Source organism: Chrysemys picta, chromosome 6 (genome assembly GCF_011386835.1).
Source record: "Chrysemys picta bellii isolate R12L10 chromosome 6, ASM1138683v2, whole genome shotgun sequence".
NCBI classification, from domain to species: domain Eukaryota; kingdom Metazoa; phylum Chordata; order Testudines; family Emydidae; genus Chrysemys; species Chrysemys picta.
This window is the reverse complement of record NC_088796.1, coordinates 129515575-129533131: the sequence shown is the minus strand read 5'-3', so window position 1 is coordinate 129533131 and position 17557 is coordinate 129515575. Positions and strand designations below refer to the sequence as shown.

Here is a 17557-nt window from a genome sequence, read left to right as displayed (position 1 = left end):
TGGGGGCTATTTAAAGGGCCCAGGGCTCCCCTGCTTCTACCGCCCCGGCCCTTTAAATAGCTGTGGGAGCCCTGGGGAAGCAGCGGGGCTCCAGTGGCTATTTAAAGGGCCGGGGCGGTAGAGGCAGCGGGAGCCCCGGACTTTTTAAATAGCCCCCAGAGCCCCGCAGCCCTACCCCAGGGCTCCAGCAGTGGGGGTCTGGTAGCAATTTAAAGGGCCTGGGGCTCCGGCCCCTGCTGGGAGCGCTATTTCCTTTAAATTGCCCCCTGGGGAAGCCGGGCCACCCTGGTACAGCGCACTGGCTCTTGCCGGTACACCGTACCGGGGCTTGGGCCCGGGGCCCGATTCAGGGGAATTGGTTGAATTGGCCTAAAGCCGGCCCTGGTGGGGGTATGGCCACAGAGCCGCAGGGAGGGGAACCCTGAGGTGTGGGGGCTGGGTGGGTACTGGGAGTTCCTCCTGAAGGGACGGGGGTTGGCCAAGGTCACTCAGCCCCGGGGTCTGGGAGGGGGACAGGCTGAGGGCACTCACAGCCCCAGGAAGTGTGGGGGGCTGAGGGGAGGGACTGGCCAGGGGCACTCAGAGTTCGGGGGGGGCTGTCCGGGGGGGCACTCACAGCCCCAGGAGGTGGGTGGGGGAGGGGCACACAGGATTTCAGGAATTCCCTGGCAGTGAAGAGCTGCTGGCGGCAGGGAGGAGCCAGCCGTGACAATCCCCACTTGGGATCCCTGGCTGGGCTAGTGGCTATGGGGGCCCGTGGCCAAGCTGCAGTGGAATGTGACCAGAAGAAAATGCCTCGGCCTCCTGCTAGGAAGGGCCTGGGCCAGACAATGACCCACCGCGCAGTGTCCCAGCTCCCTGCCCCACACCTGCGGTGCACGGCCCCTCCTCTGTAGGGAGGTTGGCATGTACCTTAGTGCTGCTTCCTCAATCCCCAAAGGCCTCTCCCAGCCAGTCTCTGGCAAGCCCTGCTGTTCAATACGCACATTACCCTGCTGTGACATACCGGGGGGGGGACCCCCTCGGGGATGGGGGGGCTGTCACACAGCTGGGCAATTTAACCCAGCTGGGCCGGGGTGATTGTCTCCCTGGAGCTGGGGTCTCAGCCCAGGTGTCTCTCTGCCCTTCCCCCCAGTCGCCCCCGGGCAAGGTGGGAGTGCCCCACATTGCGTTCCAGCCCCACATTCGCACCCACAAGTGCTGGTGGGTTCCAATCCCAGCTGAACACGCCCACCCGGCCCTAGTGCGGAGCAGAAGGGCCCAGCGCTGCCCCACAGACCCTCTGGCTCTCCGAGCCCGCTCTTACCCATCACCGCAGCACGTCTGGCTCAGGCTGAACGCTGCTGCTCTGTGCAGAGGGGCTGGCACTTCTCGCTCCTGCCGTACGAGGGGCAGGTGCTGCTACCGACTGCTCCCCCTAACCCCCGCCCTGCTGCGCTCTGGGGATGCTGCCCTGCTGTGGAGCTCTCAGGTGTCTTGAACTGGAATTTGTTTGGAGAGAAACTGCTAAGGAGCCTTATCAGCCCCGAGCAGAGAGTACCTGGGAGCCTGCCTGGGTCGGACGGGTCTGGTACAGCCTTCCCTGGACCTGCCACCCATTGGAATCTGGAACGATTCCCTCCGAGGTAACACCCTGGGCAGCCAGAGCAGGGCAGGGCATGGCCTGCTCCCCTGGAGCGTTAGGGCTTTCAGGAGTCAGAGGTGTCAGCGGAGCAGGTTGTGATTGTCCGTTAAAGCAGCGAGGAAAGTTGGGGGGGCAGAGGAATTGGGTGCTGTGGCCCCCCCATGCTTGGGGCCTATTTGAAAGGCAGCTGTCACACTCTCCCCTTTATCGGGAGTGCCCACTGCACCCATCTCATGGAGTCCTCGGCACGAGAAGGGGGAGCATGTTCCCAGCTGAACGGCGTTCGTCCAGGACTCACCGACCCCTATTCCAGGATGGGGGAGTGACCTGAGAGAGAGGTCACCATGTAGCCTGCAATTATCAGTGGCTTCTGGATTCCTCTGGGAAAGGGTTAACCAGGGGCTTAGTTTAGTCCACACTTGGCTTTCTCGGCAGTGCTGGACTCTGGTGGCAGGGAGGGGTCCAGCTCGCACCCTTTCACCTGGCAGGGAAAGTGCCCTAAAGGTTAGGATGTTCTCACAGGCTGTCGTAGTTACTGGGACCTTGGCAGGGAGGATTGGTGGCTTGTGGGGCATCGGATACTTCCCCTCCTCCTAGAGCTGTGCAGTAACCAGAACATTACCCCTGCGAGGAGAGGGTTTCGGGGACCCTGGGATCTTGGGAGCCAGGGCTTCTCTCAGCAGCCTGGAAGCCCAGGCCCCCCATCAGCCTGTCAAGCAGGTGGGCAGGCGGGCGAGCTGGCAGGGAGCCAGGCAGCTTTCCGTGCGAAACCTGCCTGCTTTCTGTCTGAAGGTTTCTCCAAATCGACGTGTTCCCACGAAACGTTTGGATTTTGACAAGCTGGCAATTTCTGATGGAAAAACGGTTCCACTGGCAAATTCTGACCAGCGCCTCTCTTGACCGCACAGCTCCCTGCATGTTTGCTGAGTGTGGAATCCGAATGGACTTGACACAGGTGGTTGTGCCCTGGGATGCCATCTCAGGCCAGCTCCCCCAGTGCTCCGGCGCTCACATTCTCCTAGTGGTGACGTCTGACCCTGGGGAGATGAAAGGCCTCTGCAGGTTGTTTCCTGCAGTGTGAGCTTTGGCTGCAGGCTTCTGTCCCCAGCCATGGCACGAAGGAATCTGTCTAGCCAGGCTGGACGTCCTCCCTCATCTGTGGTCAGAGGTCACACGGGCCCTTCCAGTGACAAGGTGGCAGCATCTGGCCCTGGGAAAACAGACATCTGCTGTGTGCTCACCCCAGAGATTTCTTTCTTTCTGCAAACTGAAGAGGCCTCTCTCCTGTAGCCTCAGCAGAGGCTGGGAGGAGGCCAGCAGGCCCTGTGGCCCCCCGCAGACTGGGGGAGGCCCTGACCAGTAGCTCTAAAGGCCAGAAGACCCCACAGGACAGGTGGGAAACGGGACTGTGACGTTATGTTGCTGTTCCATGGTTCCTTTCTCCTCAGCTGAAGAAGAAACTGAGCCCTGAAGCAAGGCACCAGACTGGCTTGTCCGTGCGGCGACCCAGTATTCACCAGATGGGGGAGAAGGAACAGTGAGGCTGGTGGGTTCCTTCTTCTAAAAAGAAAACAAATCAGAGCATGTTTTTACATCCAGCTTTTGACTCCCCGGCCAATGGGTGTGATCATCCCAGGTAGAAAAGTCAGCCTGTAATGCCCGGCTCCTGCTGGCTGCTCCGATGGAGACTCCACTTCCCCTCTCCTCCCCGTAAGGCAGGGGAACTGCCAGCCACTGCCTGGTACTGTCTGCACCCAGCAGCAACACTCCTCTGCCTCCCGCCGCCCTCTCCTCTGCTGAGGTCCCCCGTGCCCTGCCCTGGCACCCTCTCTGCTATGGGGTCAGACACGCGGGGAGAGCAGGGCAGGTCTGTGCCCTCAGCCCCGGGGCTCTCGCACAGAGCTCTGCCCGCAGGCCCAGCCCTGAACATCACGGCGTCAGAGGAGCGTCTCCCACTATCACGGCAGCTCCTCCTGTTGGTGCCCAAAGCCCGGGACTCGTACTCAGCCCCTGAGAGTAGGGCCGGCTCCAGGCACCAGCCGACCAAGCACGTGGTTGGGGCGGCATCTGGTAAGGGGCGGCCAATCTTGGGGTGGTGGGGATTTTTTGGAGGGGGGGAGTTTGGTCGCTGGGGGTGGGGTGGGTTGTTTTTGTTTCATCGGCTGGGCGCATGGGGGACACTGGGGGGTGGGATTCGGCAGCAGTGCTCCGGAGGGGGGATTTGCGGCACGGCGGGGCGCTCCGCGGGGGCGGGGGCGCTGTTTGGCAGCGTGGCTCGGCGGTGGGGTGTTTGGTGGCGCGGCGCTCGGCGGGAGATGTGTGTGGCGGTGGGAGGGTTTAGCAGCACGGCGTGGCGCTCCGTGGTGGGGGGTGTTCGGCGGCGCTCGGTTGGGGGGTTCGACGGCACGGCATTTGGTGGTGCTCCGCGGGGGTGTGTGTTCGGCTCCGCGGCGCTCCGCGGGGGGCTATGGGGGTCGGCGGCGCTCCGCTGGGGGGTGTCTTTGGCGGCGCTCTGCGGGGGGGTGTTTGGATATGCGGCGCTCCGCAGGGGTGGGGGATTCGGCGGTGTGGCGCTCCGCGGGGGTGGGTTGTATTCGGCGGCGCTTTGCGGGAGGGGGCGGGGTGTGTGTTCGGCTACGCAGCGCTCCGCGGAGGTAGGGTGGCGTCGCGGTGCTGAGGACGTGTGTTATGCCGGCGCTATGGAGGGCGGCACTCTTTTTTTTGGCTTGGGACGGCAAAAAAATTAGAGCCAGCCCTGCCTGAGAGTTGGGAACATTGCAGCACAGCCCAGCCCCGGCTGCTGGGAGAGGAAGGTCACCCCACCTCCCTGGCTGGGAGAGCTGCCATGATCCCCCCATCTGCCAGCCCCAGCACTGTCCTCTGTGCACAAACCCTAGGCTCTCCCCTGCCCCCCACATCTCCCTGAGCCTCCCTCCTGCCTCCCTTAGCCTCCTTCCTGTCCCCATCCCCCTGTACCCCCCTCAGCCTCCCTCGGCTCCCCACACCCCGGCCCCCTTAACCTTCCCCCACATTCTTCTGCCCCCTGCCCCCACATACCCCTGCACCTCCCTCAGCCGCTCTTATATCCCACATGATCACCTCCAACCCCCTCAGCCTCCCCTCTGCCCCATCCCCATGCCCCCCTCAGCCTTCCCCCTGCCCCCCACACTCCCTGGCCCCCTCAGCCTTCTCCCTGCCCCCCACACCCACTACCCCTGTCAGCGTTCCCCCTGCACACTCTGTCCCCCTCATGCCCATATCCCTCTGTCCCCCTCAGCCTGCCCCCATCCCTGCCCCCACATCCCCCTGCAACTCGCTCAGCCTTCCCCCCACACCCTCTCACAGTCCCCATGCGCTGTCCAGGCCCTGAACCATGGCCTCAGCCAGTCTGCCTGTGGGCTCGGCTTCAGCCTCCTGGAGCCCAGCGGGAGGTGGCAGCCAGCGTCAGGAGGGCAGCCTGCCTGCCACATGCAGACAGAGCGTGGGGACGGGGCGGCCCTCGCACAGGCCTCAGCCCCGCTGGCAGCAGTGGGAGATGGCGCCATTTTGATGAAGGGACAATTGGCGCCTTTGGCCACATTTCCATGGGACAGGTGAGAAGCCCCCACAATCCCGAGTCACAATCAGAGCGTGAGGGCGGCCGCGCTGCTGCCCCTGTTGTGCATGGGGTCGGCCCAGCACGCCCAGCTGATGGGGGTGATCCTGTCATGGAGTGTGGGGGGACTCAGGGTCCTGCACCCCCAGCTTCCTGCGATTCACCATGACTCTCAGCCAGCCAGTAAAGCAGAAGGTTTATTTAGACGACAGGGACACAGTTCAAGACAGGTCCCGCAGGCACAGAAAACAGGACCCCCTCAGTTAGGTCCATCTTGGGGTCCTCGGGCACCCCAGCCCCCTTGGGAGGTCAGAGCCCTGTCTGCCTCCCAGCCATTCCACCAGCCAGCTCCTGAAACTCTCCCTTCAGCGACCCCTCCCACAGCCTTTGTTCAGTTTCCCGGGCAAAGGTGTCACCTGGCCTCTAACCCCTTCCTGGGTTCTCATGTTACATGCTCAGGTATTCTCCGGTCAGTCTCCCATCCCCCAATGCAGACTATCCTAGCCACACTCCCCTGTCAGCATTCAAAGACCACAGTAAGAACAGTCCCAGTTCGTCACAGATGCGTAGCCAGAATCAGCCAGAATCCACTGGAAGCTGCTTTACCAGTTTGTTGGGGCAGCCAGACTTATGGGGCCGGCTGCAGCTGGCATTCGGGGTGTGCGGGCGGGGGGGAGGAGGCAGCATGAATTGCATGTGGGAGATTCATTCGTTGTTTGTGTGACAGCACAAACTCCCCCTCATCCCAAAACCTGCTCCCCAAATGAGCAGACTGGAGCACATCACACTAAGCCAACTGGTCCCACGTGCAACAAAATAAACAGGTCCCATCTCGTGTCTTTTGTTGCACATTTCGATGGCGTGTGCCAGGTGCTGGCAGGTTGCAGGGTTGAGAAGCGTGCATGCAGGTGAACCGCCTGGGTGCTCTTTTCCAGAACTATACGGACGTGGAGCTGTTCCCTCTAATGCACCAGTTCCTGCCCCCTGTATCCCAGCCAGAGAGCTGGGACACAGAGAGCAGCTGCCTTGACAGTCGCTGAATGAATCCAGTTTGATCCTCTTCCCTGTGGGACAGATGCAGCAGCAGCGCAGTCTCGCTCCAGCCCATCCCACTCAGGGATCTCCTCACCCGGCCGTGACCTGTGGGGACAATGGCGGGAGCGGGGGTTCAGTCTCTGTAACCCCACGTGCTAAGCAGGGTTAGTGATACCAAATGGAACTGAAAGTCCGAGGGGGCTGGGGAGAGGGGTTCCCACTGGGTGTGTGGGTTTGGTGAAAGGCGCCTATAAAACGTTGGGTCTGCCCAGTGCTTAAAGACAGAGCTGACTGGACTCAGCTGGAAGTCCTGGTTTCTTCTCAGTGATCCCTAGAGCTGAAAACACTGTGAAGCCGGTTTGCCTGGGCACCATAGAGCCGGTGCTGTGGTGAAAGACAGTACAGGGGGGAGCAGCAGCGAGGTTCCCCCTAGCCAGGGAAGTCACTAAGAGCTGGACTCACTCCGGGCTGGAGGCCCCTCACAGCATGGCATCGCAGCTCCAGGCAGAGACTAGGGTTACCATTCGTCCGGATTTACCCGGACATGTCCTCCTTTTTGTGCTAAAAATAGCGTCCGGGGGGAATTTGTAAAGCACTCACAATGTCCGGGATTTCCCCCCTCCCCTGGCAGAGCAGAGCGAGCGGCTGGGAGGGCTGCAGGAAAGTCCTGGGCTGGACTCTGGAGCAGCTGTAGAGGAGCCGGATCCGCCCTGCATTCTGAGCAAGTGTATCAGCACAAAGTGCAGCCCTCCCCTTTTGCAACTGGGAGCGGTTTCTGCCATGCAGCGTAGCAAAACGGGAGCGAGAGCACTTTGTGCTGATACAAGGGCAGCTCTCCCCTGCAGCCCGCTCCGGCAGCACTGTGCAGGCCAGGGACCGGGTTTTGTTGTGCTGGGGAGCGCAGCCACGTGTCCGGCTCGCACAGAGCCCAACACCCGGTCTGAGCAGCAGGGTAAGGGGGCCAGGGGGCAGGAGAAGGGGCAGGGAGGTTCTGGAGGGGGCAGTCAAGAAACGGGGGGGGGCTTTTTGGGGGGAGTGGAGAAAGTTTTGGGCAGTCAGGGTACAGGTAGGGGGTAGGGTCCTGGGGGGCAGTTGGGGGGGTCTTAGGAGGGGGCAGTTAGGGGACAAGGAACAGGGAGTCTTAGGTAGGGGGTGGGGTTCTGGAGGGCAGTTAGGAGCAGGGGTCCCAGGAGGGGGCAGTCAGGGGACAAGGAGCAGGGGGGGTGGGGGACTGGGAGTTCTGGGGGGGAGCTGTCAGGGGGCAGGAGTGGGGAGAGGGATCGGAGCAGTCAGGGGACAGGGAGCAGAGGGGTTTAGATGGGTTGCGAGTTCTGGGGGGGGGCTGTCAGGGGGCAGGAGTGCGGAGAGGGATCGGAGCAGTCAGGGGACAGGGAGCAGAGGGGTTTAGATGGGTTGGGAGTTCTGGGGGGGGGCTGTCAGGGGGCAGGAGTGCGGAGAGGGATCGGAGCTGTCAGGGGACAGGGAGCAGAGGGGTTTAGATGGGTTGGGAGTTCTGGCGGGGGCTGTCAGGGGGTGGGGAGTGGTTGGATGGGGCGTGGGAGTCCCAGGGGTCTGTCTGGGGGTGGGGGTGTGGATAAGGGTTGGGGCAGTCAGGGGACAAGAGGCAGGGAGGCTTAGATAGGGAGTGGAGTCCTGGGGGGCAGTTAGGGGCAGGGGTCCCAGGAGGGGGCAGTCAGGGGACAAGGAACGGGGGGAGGGTTGGGGGTTCTGGGGGGGCGGGAAGTGGGAGGGGCAGGGGCGGGGCTAGGGCGGGGCTCCTCCCGTTCTCTTTTTTGCTTGCTGAAATATGGTAACCCTAGCAGAGACGGCAGCATGGAGCAGCAGCGGTGCAGAGCAGAGGCAGAGGCATCCCTGGCCCACCCCTTCTCTCCCTGGGGCAGGAGACGAACCCCCCCCCCGAACCCTCCCTGAACTCTCAAACTCTGCTGAGCTGGGCCCGTAAACTGGGTAAGGGGACAGCAGAGGGAAAATGGGAGGGGTGTGCCAAAGGGACATTCGTCCATTGGACTCTCTCATCCCAAGCTGGGAAACTGAGGCAAGGGGCTGCTGCCCAATGGATTGTAGGGCGGGCGTTTCACTCACAGTTCACATACTGCTGAGTCACTCTTGTGATGGTTTCCCCAGTTCATGCTGCGTTTCTTTCTCCTCTAAATAAAAGTTCTCGTGTGTTAGACACAGACTCAGCGCTCGCGACGGGGGAACAGCTGCCTGTTAGGGGCGTGCTGGTCAGTTTCCCAGATTTCTGGGAGGGACGCTCCAGCTGGTTCTGCTTTGCAATGCTAAGAGGAACCCCGAGATCCTGATTCTCGTCCTTGTCACTGCCAATACCACCTGGCACAAGCATTACACCCCCATCGCGTTCTGCACAACCCCCGTTCCTGCCATCTCCTCTGGCTTGATCCCCTCCATTTAGTGCGTCCTTTGTCTGGAAGGCCGATGATACGGTAATGCCGCAGAGTTCCACTGATAAATTAAATCCCTGGCTCACACCTGCCCGGCTTCGGAAACGTTGGCATTCTCGGCGAGGAGGGAGGGAGCCCAAGAAATCTGGTATCTGTGGTAAATAAAGAATGGGCAGACGTTACGGTGGGGGCTCCCTCCCTGCCCACTGGCCAGGCTTGAGGCCAGCAGTTGAAAAAGCAAGATAAGCTGGGTGTGGAGTGGCGCTTTCCCCATAAAGGCATGGAGCCCCGGCTCTGGTTTCTGATGTGGAAGTGGGGGACGCTTCAGGTTGCTAACTCGCCCGCTCAGCTGCAGCCTCGGGATGGGTGAGTTTTATTGAAATGCCCAGTATTTCACACAGCCTGGAGATGTAGGGCCAGAGCCTGGTGGTGGGCACCAGAGCCCCAGGCGGTGTGGGCACGTGGGGGAGGTGCAGTGGCAGGGCATGCTATGTGGCCCCTGTGGGACACCATGTGCCCTGAGTGCCCGGGCACAGGAAGGAACGTGCCCAGACAGATGCAGTAACTACCGCATAGAGAGGGGCAGCCTGCACTCCTCTCAGTGCCGTCCCTCAGCCCGGGTAGGTGCACAAGGGGGAGGGGAGCCCTGGTGCATCCTCTGCTTTCCCGACCCTGCCTGGCCGAGGCACAAGGGCCGGGGGCGCATTGAGGTACATGCTGCTTTTCCTTTGAAACGGAGCAGCATTTCCCCCAGCAAGTGCATGCTGCAGCATGAGACTGGCTAGCTAGGAGTCTGGCACTGCCTCCTGGTGAGTAAAGAGTGCCCCCGGAGCCATGGGGTACCAGGAGCCTGGCGGGGATCCCCTGCCCAGTGCTCTGCTGGACCCTAGGCAGGAATCCTCCCGCCCTGCCCCAGATTCCTTTGGGCATTGGGGCCAAAGTACTTTAGAACACAAAGGGACTAGCATAAACCATGTTTTAAAAATGGGGAAACTGAGGTATGGTGCAGTGTAATGAGTTTTCCAAGGTCACAGGTCGAACTCAGGCCCTCTGTGTCTTAGACTATTAGAGTGTGTGAACGGCTGCTAGCTGGCAGCGTCCCCGCTCCTCTGGGGCGTCAGGAGAAGGGGAGGCGTGTTTTCAAGGATGAGTGACTCCAGATTGTTATTTCACTTCAGTTCCAAACATGGTAGTTCTGGCTTGTCAGACTCACTGAAATCCTTCTCCTTTAATGCTTTAACCCTTTGCCTGCCATGGGGTTACGCCTCTCTCCTCCCTCTCACTATGATACCTGAGATTGCTGGCAGCGTGTCACAGTTACTTGGGCTGTGACATTGTCTGAAGAATTTGGGGTCCAGGCAGCTCCAAAAAGAAGGTGTTTCCAATGAAATCTGTCTGGGGATCATGTCTGGGCAAAGTGTTTCCATTGCAGCAGTGTGTTTCGGTGTGTCATTTACACGGTGTTCTCTCTCTCTCTCTCTAATTCATTTGCACATTTGTATCACGGTCACTTTTGGGGTTAGTTGTGGATTTTCTAACTTTGCAACACCACATGAATACAATGATGGCTGACAGAAAACACGGTGCCGGACTCCAGTGCGGCTTTTGCCTGTTCTGGTTTGACACACACACACACACCCTGCCCGCCCCACCCCGCCCCACCCCACAAAAAGCTGCCATTTTGCAACTGTCATGGGCCGGCAGCAGCTGTAATCAAACTTGGGACCTCTGGAGCTTCACACGTGAGCCTCTGCTGTAGGGTTCTCAACCTATTTCCCATTGGGGGCTGCATATGCCGTGCTCTGCGTTATGTGGGCTGTAGCTACACAAGATGTAATACCAGGGCCATGATAGATATACCTGGGGGTGGCGGGGGGTGAATGAGCCGGTTTCTGTCCAAGAGTCTGGATTGCTCTGGGCTGCTGATCCCGGGAAGGTCATTGTGAATCCCTGCGCTGAGTGCTGAAGGTGGCCTGGGAAAAGCATGTGTGGGGCGGGGGAGGGGTGTCTATGTTAATCCCGGCTGAAATAAATGGCCATGCCCTTGCTAGGGCAGCGCTTACAGTGCACCCCTCAGGGACCCGGCTCCATTTTGAACTCTTTTTGGCCAGGACTCTGGCCCCTGGCGACTCTGCCCACTTTAAGCCTGGCCTGAGCTGGGCCCACAGAACAGCTGCAGTGTCAGCAGCGTGTCCCCCTCTGGGCTGCTGGGCTGCAGTGCAGGGGGCAGCATGCCTGGCGTGGGGCACACAGCAGCTCTGTGCCCTGGGCCCCTCTCACCTGGCGCTCATCTGAGGGGGGCAGAGCCCTGCCGGAGGCTGCCCAGCTGCTGTCTCTGTGTGGGTGAGCGGGCACTGCCCTCCGGCTGGTGGCAGTGACTGTGAACAGGGGGAGCTGGGACAGAGGGGGTTGCTCCGAGCAGCACTCCCCTTGCAGCGGTGCAGCGCGGGGAGAGAGGCAGCAGCTCCTTCCCCACCACAGGGAGCGCTCGAGCCGGCCCTGACCCGCCCGGGACCATCGAGCCAGGCCATCGGAGCCGCAATCTTTGAATGGTTTTTACCATGCAGCTGGGTCCCAGCTGTGTGCTAATCGGGCCGGCTGTAGAGACGGAGACAGTGGCCGGGCCGGGGGAGAGGTTAATGGTGGGCTTCACCCCGTCTCCAGAGACTTGGGCCCACCCCGCCCATGCTGAGCCCCTTTGAACATCCAGCCATGTCCTGCGGTGCCTACCTGGGAGCTGAGCTCTTCTGAAAATCTGGCCCAGTAGTTGAGCCCTCTGAAAACTCTGGCCTTAGCGTCTAAGGGTAACATTTTCAAGAGTGGCTAAGTCACTTAAGTGCCTAAATCCCAGTGACTTCTAGTGGGATTTAGGCACTTGTGAAACTCTCTCCTGGTCTCATGTCCAGCGGTTTCTGTCCCCTGCAGGGTTCCAGTCCAGCTCTCTCCTGCTTCTGTCTGTGCTGTCCATGATGGCGCTCCTTTGCGTAGCCCCCGTGCAGGGCAACGGGGCCCTGGCCCACAAGAAGGTCGAGAGGGGTGAGTAGAGAATCCATCGGAGAGCTTCTATCATCTGCCATATCCGAGATCAGGGCATCGTGGGCCTGATTCTGCTCCTCTCCCCCATGCCGGGGTCACCCCTAGATCCACTTATCCACTGAATGCACCTTCCCGCCCCCCCGCCAGCGCTGGGCCCAAAGAAACGCTGAGTTCTCCGAAGGGATCGCAAGGCCGGCCTGCGCTAGTGAGCCCACTACTCCCATTCGCAGGCCTCCAGCGCCTGGGAATGGGCCAGCCGGGGTGGGGGAGGTGCTGCTCGACTGGCTGTTTGCTTTCCACAGCTTCGTTATCCCTTTCTCTGGTAACAGCTGCCAAGCCCCCGGCAGTGACTGAAGAGCGCTGGTGCCAACCGCAGGGCAGCATGTGAGAACCAGGCACTCCCCCCAAATTGGCTGGGAGTTCTACCCTTCCATCTCACCAACTCCTATACTAGGGCTAGCCCCGGCTAACAGCTGGGGATCTCTCGCTCATGCCTAGAAGCCTTGCCCCCAGAGTCCAGGCAGCAGGGAGAGCCAGTTCCTCCTTGTCATTCCCTTCTCCCCACACCTCCAGCGGCTCTGGGAGCTGCTCAGGGGCTTGCCCAGGCAGGCCAGGGGCCGAACCAGCTCCAGAGGTGGCCCTGAGCCCTGTCCCCGCACTGCTCAGCAGCTCCTCCCCCTCGGCTTAGCTATGGGGGAGGGGCACACAGGGGGATTGTCTGGGGGGTAGGGGAGCTGGGGGGCTCAGGCTCGAGGGAGGACCCTGGGGAGGGGAGGGGCAGTATAACCACAGTGCTCTCATTCTACCAGGATAGTTCGGGACAATTTCCACCCCAAAGACAAGCCCCACGATAGGATGTCTGGAATTTTCAAAGGCGCTACAGGGAGTTGGGTGCCTAAATCCCACTGAATTCCAATCACAGTCGGGTGTCAAACTCCCTTAGGCTCTTTGAAAACTCCCATTTAAATTGTCACCGATGGGTTTCATAATTAACATTCCCTGAGATGGATCTGGCAGCATCTCCCCCACCCTCCCCAAACGATTTCTTCAGCAGTACGGACTCAGGAAGGATACAGAGCCTTGGTTTACACTTGATTCATCTCTTCAAGGTTTCTTCAAAACCAGCAGAGCAAGAAACTATTCTTATTTTATTTTATTGGTAAAATGAAAGTGTAAGATCTGGAGTGGGATTCTGTGGCCAGGAATGGCCGGGGCGGATTCTGTGGCTGTAGTATTGTGAAATACACAGGACCTGTCTCTAAAACCCAGCCTCCAGTTACCCCAGGCTGATTTGATCGAGCTAGCTAGCGCTCACTCCCCCACCCCCACCTGCCCCCTTAACCTGATGTTCGTGGCATTTCAGGGTTCCCCAAAGACTGCAGCAACATTCCCAGGGACAGCCCCAGCGGGGTCCATGTCATCCAGCCGGCTGGCTCTCCCCCTCGAGTGGTGTGACACGGACACCGAAGGCAAAGACTGGACCATTGTCCATGTTCTTACAACTTACAACACAGAGATCACCTGGAAGGAGTCCTGGAGCACCTACAAGTACGGCTTTGGGAACGTGCAGCAGGATTACTGGCTGGGCAACGAGTACCTGTCCCTGCTCATGCGGCAGAACACCTACAAGGTCCGCTTTGTGGTGGAGGACAAATCCAACAACACCCACTACGCAGAGTACGACATCTTCAGTGTCGAGGATGAGCCCAGCGGGTACCCGCTGAGGCTGGGCAGGTACTCTGGGGACGGCGAGGACTATCTCACCACCTACCACTCCGGCCTGGGGGGCATTCACGACAACATGAAGTTCAGCACGACTGACAAGGATCAGGACCAGACCAGTGGGAATTGCGCAAGTAGCTATGGAGGCTGGTGGTACGACAAGTGTCAGAACGTCCTGCTCAATGGGAAAGGCTACATCTACTGGGCAGGGTTCTGTAAGAGTGGGGAGTGCAAGTCTTCCCTCATCCTGGTTAAGCCAACAGACGTGTGCTGGGTCCGGAAGGAGGAGCACATCCTCCTTGGGAGCTGGCGCCGCTGAGAAGGGGAGACAATATTAGATCAGGCACGGCGCGCCAGCCCCCACCTAATCAGTGCAGTCCCTGCATTGCCTCCACTCTGCTCACCCCCTTCCCTGTTGGCTTCTGCACGGTAAATCCCCTGGAATAAACGCTGAGAGCCGACCCCGCCGGTGCGTTCGAATGACATGAAGAGTGTGATTGGTGTGTATAACTGGACCCCCGCTTCCACTCTGCCTCGCTGGAAGCCATGTCACTCACTACGACTTTAGACCCACATTTACCTCTGCTTCTCCCAGCCCTGCCACTGCCCCTTGGCATTAGTGATCAATGAATCATGACACTGGATTTCTAGCAACTGTTATTGAGCATTTAAATGGGAGATGACTCAAAGCCAGGACTTTACATCTGAATCCTGCATGTATTAGCAGTGGTGAGTTTGGGTTCAAAAACCTGGCCTCTGTATTTTTAATAAATATGGTTATTACATGAGAAAACATGGCAACAGTAATTAGTTGCTGATAAACCACTGAGATTAGATAGACGTGCAACGAAACCACACAATAAAGATATTGGTGTCCCTCTTCAACCCAAGGGGCTAGTCAAAATTTGGGGCCCTGGGGATGTTCCAGTGGGGAGCAGAAATTGGCAATGGAGTCTGGTAATTTTTTGATGTCTTGTTTATTTACAAGGAACATACAGAGTCCTGCTTCTCCAAACACAGCAGGAACCAACAGCAGGGATTAGCCTCCCTGCTCTCAGCTCCAAGCCTCTTTAGCCAGCACCTGGCCCAAAAGCTCTCTATGCTCCTCCCAAGATGTAGTCCTGGCTGGTCCACTGGCAGGGGTGAAGATGGGGGGGAATGTGAAGGGGCGTTGCCCCCCCAAAAACTGCATCTTTCCATTCCCCTCCTGACCATGGCCCTTCAGTGCATCCCCAGGACACAAGGCCCTGTCTAATTGGCCTTCCTGACAGAGCCTGCATGGAGAGCGTGCGTAGGGGAGAGTTTGGGGGGCAGGTTTGGAAAGAGGGATTTTTTCAGGGGGAGGGAAGCTGGGAGCCCTACCGGTGCTGAATTTCCATAGTGCAGAGGTTCAGCTGGGACAGGCGTCCAAACTGTTGGTACTTGTCTCAAGATAAGTAGGATGTGGGTGGTCTGGAAATCTTATCATAGAATATCAGGATTGGAAGGGACCTCAGGAGGTCATCTAGTCCCACCCCCTGCTCAAAGCAGGGCCAATCCCCAGACAGATTTTTGCCCCAGATCCCTAAATGGCCCCCTCAAGGATTCAACTCACAACCCTGGGTTTAGCAGGCCAGTGTTCAAACCCTTCTCACCAATTACGGACGTATCTGGGGTTTGGCCTTAATGGAAATCCTGGGAGAAAGCCTCATGCTACTGCTGCTTCTGGGTCCGACGCAAACCAGGAAGTACAGGACCACGGTTAATAAGAGCAGCTCAAAAGATCATTTTCGCTGAGCCCAGCCCTGCACAGATTTCCAGCTTAGGTTTGCATTTTCAGCAAAAGTTCTTCTTGATTATTTTCTCCCAACCCCCTTCTGCCTCCATAATAGCCAGCCACCCTGTCAGTCGCATCCTGGGGTGCTCCAGGGACAGGGGTGAGGGATAGAGGAGCAGATACACGACACACCTGTCTTCAGTTCCTTTGGGTGGAAGTTCCTGATTGCATGGATGAATCCCGTTCAGATGGGTGGGTTTCGTGTGTCTGTGGTGCGAACTGGGGCTGTCAGGGCCAGCAGGCAGGTGAGGACAGGGCCGGTGCAACCCATTAGGCAACCTAGTTGGTCGCCTAGGGCTCTAACATTTTGGGGGGCGGCGACTGCGGCAGCCGGATCTTCGGCCGTGTGATGTTTTTTATATAATCTGGGACCATATAGAACATGGTTGCAACCAAGGTCCGGTAGTGACACCAAATCTTCTATAAAGGGGGTCAAATGAGGTGTCTATGACAAGGTTACGGTTTACTAGTTATGATTATGTTGTCTATATGTGTGTATCAATTTTGTAGTTGAAGTTATGAATATTGGCTCTGTACTGTCTGTATTTCAAACTTACGCTATGCTTCTGGGAAACATCCCAGACAAGTTGGTGTTAGCTCTGCCTGGCCTGCTTGATGGCCCATTAAGGACCATCAGCTATACAACTGACCCATGGAGAGAAGGCAGTTACGCCTTGTAACTCAGCAAAGTATGCAGGAACATGCCCATGTGACTCCAGACTCCATTTTGCTGTAATTTTCCACAGTAAGAACAAAGAGGTGTTCTTACACCTGGAAAAGACTATATAAGGCTGATGCCTCATCTCCATCTTGTCTTCAATCCTGCTTCTTACCTCTGGAGGGACTTTGCTACAAACTGAAGAACAGGAGTACTTGTGGCACCTTAGAGACTAACAAATTTATTAGAGCATAAGCTTTCGTGGACTACAGCGTGGCTGTAGTCCACGAAAGCTTATGCTCTAATAAATTTGTTAGTCTCTAAGGTGCCACAAGTACTCCTGTTCTTCTTTTTGCGGATACAGACTAACACGGCTGTTACTCTGAAATTTGCTACAAACTGAAGCTCTGAACAAAGGACTGAGGACCCATCCCAGCTGGGGATGTTCCAGAGACTTGATTTGAACCTGCAGTTTATTCTATCGCTGCTGCAAGCCTGAACCAAGAACTTTGCCATTACTGTATGTAATTGATTCCATTTAAGCAATTCTAACTCTCATCTATATCTTTTTCCTTTTATGAATAAACCTTTAGATTCTAAAGGATTGGCAACAGCGTGATTTGTGGGTAAGATCTAATTTGTATATTGACCTGGGTCTGGGGCTTGGTCCTTCGGGATCGAGAGAACCTTTTTTTCCCTTTTACTGGGGTATTGGTTTTCATAACCATTTGTCCCCATATCGAGTGGCACTGGTGGTGATACTGGGAAACTGGAGTGTCTAAGGGAATTGCTTGTGTGACTTGTGGTTAGCCAGTGGGGTGAGACCCAAGACTTCACTGTCTGGCTGGTTTGGTTTGCCTTAGAGATGGAAAACCCCCAGCCTTGGGCTGTAACTGCCCTGTTTGAGCAATTTGTCCTGAATTGGCACTCTCAGTTGGGTCCCACCAGAACCAGCATCATTACAGGCCGCCCCGGTCGTCAGCAGTATTTCGGGGGCGAGACTTTCCGCCGCCTCTGTCGGGGGTGGCATTTAGGGGGCGGGACCTTCCGCCGCCTAGGGCGGCAAAAAATCTGGTGGCGCTCCTAGGTGAGGAGCAGGAGATGAGCGCACGGGGCAGCTGAAAAGGGATGAGCCGGAGTGAAGCTTGAAACACAAATGCAGGGGCCAAGAATCCCAATTCCCCCATCCCGGACAGAGGGAGTCAAATACTCACTGATGGACAATTGGTTCAGATTCTGGGACTGGTTCCTTGTGCAGCAAGTGAAGTTAACTGCACCTCAGAGCCGTGACAGAGCACTGTATAACCAGTGTCTAGTGACTCTCACCCTGGGCTCTCCCCAGTATAGACTCTTGTTCATACTAGTCGAATGATGTTCAAATGCTGAGAAGGAGCAGGGAAGAGGCACAGAAATGACTTGTGGCCTGGCCAGCACACCTTCGAGCAGGCAACCCGAGGGGCTGCAGCTAGTCCCCTTGACTAAGCAGTTCCGAGGTCTGTCATTAAGGTCTCTAGTCACCCAGAAGGAGGAGGTAGCTGCATTTCAGGTTTTTGCTCTAGCAGACAAAGGTGTAAGGAGAGCTGGCAAAGCTGATGTTAGAAACATTGACATTGGAAATCCATGTAAGTGTAGAAGAGTGACGGAACCA

At 57.9% G+C, this 17557-nt stretch overlaps 1 pseudogene; it reads left to right on the top strand.

Moving 5' to 3' along the window:
- The first annotated feature begins 8893 nt into the window (after positions 1-8893).
- LOC135972311 (fibrinogen-like protein 1-like protein) lies at positions 8894-16154 on the top strand (annotated as a pseudogene).
- Positions 16155-17557: the final 1403 nt, after the last annotated feature.